Source organism: Microcebus murinus, chromosome 18 (genome assembly GCF_040939455.1).
Source record: "Microcebus murinus isolate Inina chromosome 18, M.murinus_Inina_mat1.0, whole genome shotgun sequence".
Lineage (NCBI taxonomy): Eukaryota > Metazoa > Chordata > Mammalia > Primates > Cheirogaleidae > Microcebus > Microcebus murinus.
The window spans coordinates 55,987,298-55,993,463 of NC_134121.1; positions in this window are offsets into that span (position 1 = coordinate 55,987,298).

The following is a 6,166-nucleotide window of genomic DNA, read 5'->3' on the forward strand; positions in this document are numbered from 1 at the left end:
TTTGTTTTCCTTTTTGCAAGTGTTCTGATGTCATATCAGTTAAAAATGCCTCTGGGACAGAGACTTTAGGTCCCTTTGTGATTCTTCTGCTCCTTATCCAAATTCAGGCTCCTTCCACAAACTTTTAGCTCAGTAGAAGCCTGTAGACTGCAGCCTAGCACTCTGGGGGAGACTTGATTAAAAGAAAGTGCTAATTTTCTTTGATGTTTGGAATCCCAGACCTGTGAATTTCTTTCCCCAGCTGCAGATAAGTTTTGCTCCAACCTTTTAGGCTAGAGCCTTTTATGGGCAATGAGAAGAAATTAACAAGATAAAAAACTTGAGGCTGGAATACCTACCTTGAAATTTCTGGCAAGCTCTTAGCCCCTGACTTCAGGGAGGGATTTGAGGTCTTAACTGCACCCTTGGTGTAACCTGACCTATAAGCCTTTAGGCCTAGGCGTGTGTCTCCACCTGTCTGGGGCTGCTGGGGCCTGCCTCTGGGACTTGGGCATGCATGATGCCTGCAGCCTCCTGGGGTTGGCCCCCCATTAATGTGCACCCCCATGCAAATACACACATATCTCCCTGTGTTTGTTAACGTTGGGTTCTGGGCATTTAGTTCACATTATTTTGAACCAGCCCTTTGAGGTTGGTTAAGAGGACGGTGAATCCTATTTTCTTGCAGGGAAGTTTGAAGCCCTGCTTATTCTAGTCTGGCCTTTGCCATAAAGTGTGACTCTGGGTAGCTCATGCCTTTTTGAAATAAGCTGAGCTCCAAGACCACTTCCCACGAGAACACTCTATGACTTCCTGTCACTGTCCTGAGTTCCCCTTCCCGCTACTGAGGTGAGACATCAAGTTCTGGACTGGTCACCTGAAGGTGTCATCAGGGCTTGATGTCAGCACAGTTTGGGGTGGGGCCTTGGTGACCTAAGTCAGGAGCCATAGCTCGAGGCCCGGCCCTGGGCTATGCTCTCCCATGCAAACTGGACAGAGACTCTTTCACTCCTTACTTCCCTGTTCTGGGGAACCACCTGGAGCCCTTTCACGGGGTTAGGCCGACCTCTGCTGAGCAGCTGGGAAAGTCCTGAGGCCACCAAGCTGCTGGCAGAGTGCCTGGAGCCTAGGGCAAGAGCCAACCCACTACCATGGGGAAAAGTACCTGTGTCTGGGGGCTCTTTTGCACCAGGTTTCAAGTGCATAACCCCAGTCCTCTGAGGGAGCTAACACGTGTCAGGGCGCTGGGGTAGCTGGTACATACTAGAGAGTAAGGCAACAGGTTTTCCCCTTGGGCTCCTTGGGGACAGCATGATGTTCAGTTCGTGCTGGAATCTCCCAAGTGCATTGCCACAACGAGTATTTGCTAGAAGAATGGATGAGCAGAGTGCACGGTCTATGCCCTTCCCTCCTTCCATTTGCAACCCCAGCTCGGACTGAGCTCTGTTTGGCCACCTCCTCCACGGGATGAGTTTTGCTGGCCTTCCACAGGGTCACACATCCTCCTAGACTGGCAATCCTGATGACTCAGGAGGTGAGGGAGGCTGCCGCGTCTCAGAGGACCCCTGGCCCAGAGAGACGCTGGTCACCAGGCTGGGGCCTCTCTGGGGGTAGAAGGTGACAGTAGGGTTGAGCTGGGCCCAAAGGAGAGATGAGGGGGGTGGAGGGGTGGGAGCAGAACAGAGATGTCATGGAATTTACCAGACATGAGCCCAGATGTGGAGATCAGAATACCTGGGTTGTACTTACTAGTTGTGTGACCTCAGGGGCGTCACTCGGTCCCTTCGAATCTTATCTGTGAGGAGGGCACACTAGGAATTCAGATCACAGGAGGTTAGCGTAAGGACTGGAGGAGACAGAGCTGTGATCTTGCTTTAGGAGCTGTCAAGTCCAATGGAAAGCCCCGGTTACTGTTGTTGCTAAGTCAAGCTTTAGGCTTCTGGGTACCGTGGCTGCTCCATCTCTCTGCTGGGGAAAGGAACAGGCAGTACAGGCCCCCCGCCCCCCACGCCACACTTGGCAGTTCTGTCTGTCCCTGAGCATTATCATGTTATTAACACGCTGCCCTGGCCACTGATCTGGGACCTTTCCAGGAAAGCAGAAGATGATATTTAATTTCTTGTTTATCCAGGAGGGAGAAAAGCATGGATAAGAACGATGCAACCAAAGCTCTGGGCTCCTGAGAAAATCAGTGTAGACTTCCACGGACGGCAGGGACAGTAAGTCTGCAAGCAGGGCCCCTGGAAGGAACGTTCCCTGTGACCCCTAGATTTCTGAAGCCCAGAGCTTCGCTTGCCAGTGACTCTGGGAAAGGTGGGAGAGCCCAGCCATGCTCTGAGGCAGAGGCTTCCTCCCGGTGCTCCAGAGCCTGCAAGTTTGGATTAGGAGCACCGCCCCAGGGCCCAGATGGTCCTGGGTTCAAATCCTGACTGTCGCTGTGTGACCTGAGAGAAGTCACTTGAGCTCCCTCAGGCTCGGTTTTCTCGTTTGTACAACGGGGGACCACGCGGGTGCCCACCTCCAGGTGCTGGCACAAGGCTGGTGGATAATGCAGGTCTGAGCTCAGCAGTGAGCTAGGGCCACACGAAGGGTTCTCCAAAGTCAAGGGCCCAAGTTAGACCTTCTGGGGCAGCGTTAGACATTCTGAGCATCCATCCTCGCCACAGGGCGGGTCCCTGCCTGCGAGCGTTTCCCAGAATTGAGCTCACGGAGACCATGAGCAGCGTTATCTGCAAGAGGCAGTCCTGGCCTTCTGATAGAGCTCCGTGTCAGGCTCTGGTGGCTCAGCTACAGGGCTGTCCCTTGTCTTTGTCTCGGGGAGGACTGGGCTCTGCTGGGGAACAACCTGTGATAGCCAGAACACCCCCGGGCCTCCCGAGAGATGGAAAGAAAAGGGAGTATGCTGAAGGAAAGTGCTTCTGTTCGCAGCACTTCCCCGAGAGCCCAGCTCAGTGGCACGTGTGACTTAAATAAGGCACACTTACATAAGGCAGGGCCACTAATGCAGCGCTGCATTTATTCATTGAGCACTTTACTGTATGTCAGGACTTCTAGTCTCAAACCTCCAAAGTGGTTGTTACTACTGTTCCCTTTTTTTTCCCAGGTAAAACACAGCAAAGACTGACTTGTCCAAGATTACACAGCTAATAAGGCCGGATCCTGGGTTACAGACAGCTAGATGGTCAGGATCCTGCCAGAAAACCACAGGCGGCAGGAGGGAAAGACGCCAGAGACGCATGACTAGTCTTGTTACTGTGCCGGCCGTGGGGGGCAGGAGGAGGTTGCCAGGGGAGCCTGCGCCTCATCTTCCCGGAGCAGACAGGCTGCCCAGGAGCGGTCTGCATCCTCGTTTCCAGAACGGACTCGCCCTGCCACAAGGCACTTCTTAGCAGGCCACAGTAATGGCTCAAATCACCACCTGCCCCGCTCACCCCCTGCCACCCTACCCCCAGCCTACAGCCCCACCAAAGGCCCCAATCAAATCTCTTCCTGGAGCTCAGCACATGGCCTGGGGGTGAGGATCACTGGAGCCGACAGCATCACTCAGCATCCCAATGCGAAGTGACACCTCTGCCCAGATGTTCCGAGTGCTTAAAGGAGCAGTCCCCCCAAATCAGGAGGTCCTCACACTTGCAGCATTTACTGGGGCACTCCTGCCTTCTACCCTCCCTTTGTACGGAGCCCTCAAGATCTCAGACATTTTCATTACAGTTCTGAAGCATTGGGGGTGGGGTGAAAACAAAGAAAAAGAAAAAAAAAGCCCCCCCCCCCAAAAAAAAAAAGGTTTTGAAGCTTGTGGACTTCTGTCTGACTCCAGAGGCTCCCTGCACTTTCCCAGCCCCCTGGGACACAGAGGTCCCTCTGGAAGAAAAGGGGGTTTAAGAGACCCGTGAGCTGTGTCTCACCCTCCTGTCTAGACACAGCCGCCCCGAACTCAAGCAAATGAGATTGCGACTTGAGCCAGTAGCTGCAAAGAAGGGGCGAGAAGGCAGAGGGGCCTGCCTTCTCTGTGTCCCTCCCTTGGGATAGGGAGGGAAAGGCGCAGGAAAAGGTATTTATGGGCTGGGTGTCATCGTCAACGCTCATCATTGTGGCTGCAGTTTGTTTTCTCTTCTGCAGGGTTTTTAGTTTCCTGAGTGTGTTTTCTTGGTGTGTGCACACGCGTGCGGGTGCACGTGCGTCCTTTGGTCTTGGGAAGCCTTTGAGTCATAACAATAACTCATCCTAGCCTGATGTCAAGGCTAATTTACACTTCCCGGTCTGATGGCTTGATGCTACAGGACACTAGCTTTCTCCACTCTCCAAGCCGTCCCTCACGTCCACAGGCCAGCTGCTCTCCAGAAAACAGTTGTGTTGCCAGGCGAAGACATGTTGGGTCAGCTGGCAACGAGGCGAGAGGGGGCAGACTGCCCCAGCCCCAGGCCCAGACTGGCAGTGTTTCTGAGTAGCAAGTGCAGTCCTGGCTGAGGACCGTCCCCGGATTCCTCCAGCTAAGCAAAACCCTGCTCTTCCGAGGTCACCAAGAGGCAACAGGGACAGAGAGGTTGGGTGACGAGGCTTAGGGGCCTTATCACGGGGTCTGTAATAAACGAATTACACAAAAGCTTTCGGAAGAGGATGTTTCTCCTTCTTTATGAGCAAACGGTCTGGCTACTTTAGGGGAAATGATACAATGTCAGAGATCACCTAAACTGCTCACATTTCGGAAGAGAAGAGAGAACCCAGAGAGGTGCAGTGACCCGTTCAAGGGCACGCAGCCCACGGCTAGCAGGATCTGGGATGAGACATGGGCTCTCCTGACCCCGGGTCGGTGCTTGCTAGATTACCTGGCTGATTTTCAAATATTGTGTTTTTGTAAGCCGGGCATCCCTCCCCCCCCAGGCCCTGCAAGTGAGAGTGTATGTGCTATAAAACAGATCGAGGTGGTCCTGCCGCACCTGACATGGGGTGAGGGGCCCAGAGCCCACCTGCTCTGCCTCTTTCAGTGAAGTTCTTGGGGCACCTCTGGGAGACCCAAAGGCTTCAGGACACTGTCTGAAAAATCACCACACTAATCAGGACAAGAGTAAGCCCTCAGCACGGTTTCCGTAAGACGCCAGGTATTCGTCTGGGAGTTTCACAGCAGGGGCCTGCAGGACCCAAAAGCTTTGAGAACTCCCGCCTCGGCGTGTGTGTCCCGGCAAATGGTGTCTCTTGGCACCTGGGCTCTTGAAAGGGGATCTTTGTTAGTTGAGGATGACTCCTCCTTCACATCCCTGTCCCCACCTGCACCCTACCTCATTTCCTCCCCCTCCTTTGCCCCTTTTTCTTTTCACCACTACTTCCCCCTTTCCCTGAGGGTGCAGAGAAGGCGTGGCTCCAGGTTGGGCAGCTTTTCAGCCTGCAGAACCCACAGGCAGGCTTGCTGGTCTTGTCTGAAGGCAAACTGGTTGCCTGTGGATCTGAGGCCGCCTGAAGGTCCATGCTGTTTGGTGTACGCAGTTGCTGCAATTAGTATACTGCAGCAAAACAAACTCCTCCCAAAACCCCAAAACAACCCTCTTGTGCCTCTGGGAGGGTTGTTTATGCTTCTGGGCTCTACCCGTCTCAGGAATTTGGAGAGCACATGGAAAGAATGGCTTGTTTCTGCTCATGATGTAAGGGGTCTCAGCTGGGAAAACTCGAAGACTGGGGTGACTCAGTGGCTAGGGGCTGGAGTCACCTGGATCATCTTCACTCACATGTCTGATGGTAGATGCTGGTTGTCAGTGGGGATGTCAGTTGGACTGTCAGCCAGAACACCGACCTATGTATGGTCTTTCCATGTGGGACAGTTGGGCTTCCTCACAAGATGGCAGCCAAGTGCCAAGCGCTAAGAGAATCAGGAAACCGTATCACCTTTTATGACTGTGTTAGTTTGCCAGAGCTACCATAATAAAGTACCACAAACTCGGTGGCTTAAACAGCAGAGTCTATTGTCTCACAGTTCTGGAGGCTAAAAGTCCAACATTGAGGTGTTGGCAGTGTTGGCTTCCTCTGAGGACCAGGAGGGGGAACCTGTTCCATGCCTCTTACCTGGTTCCTGGTTGCCTTAGGTGTTCCTTGGCTTATATTATGGATGCATCATTGCAGTCTTCCATCTTCACGTGGCTCTTTCCCTGTCTTCACATCATCTTCCCTCTGTGCATGTCTGTTTCTGCATCCAAAT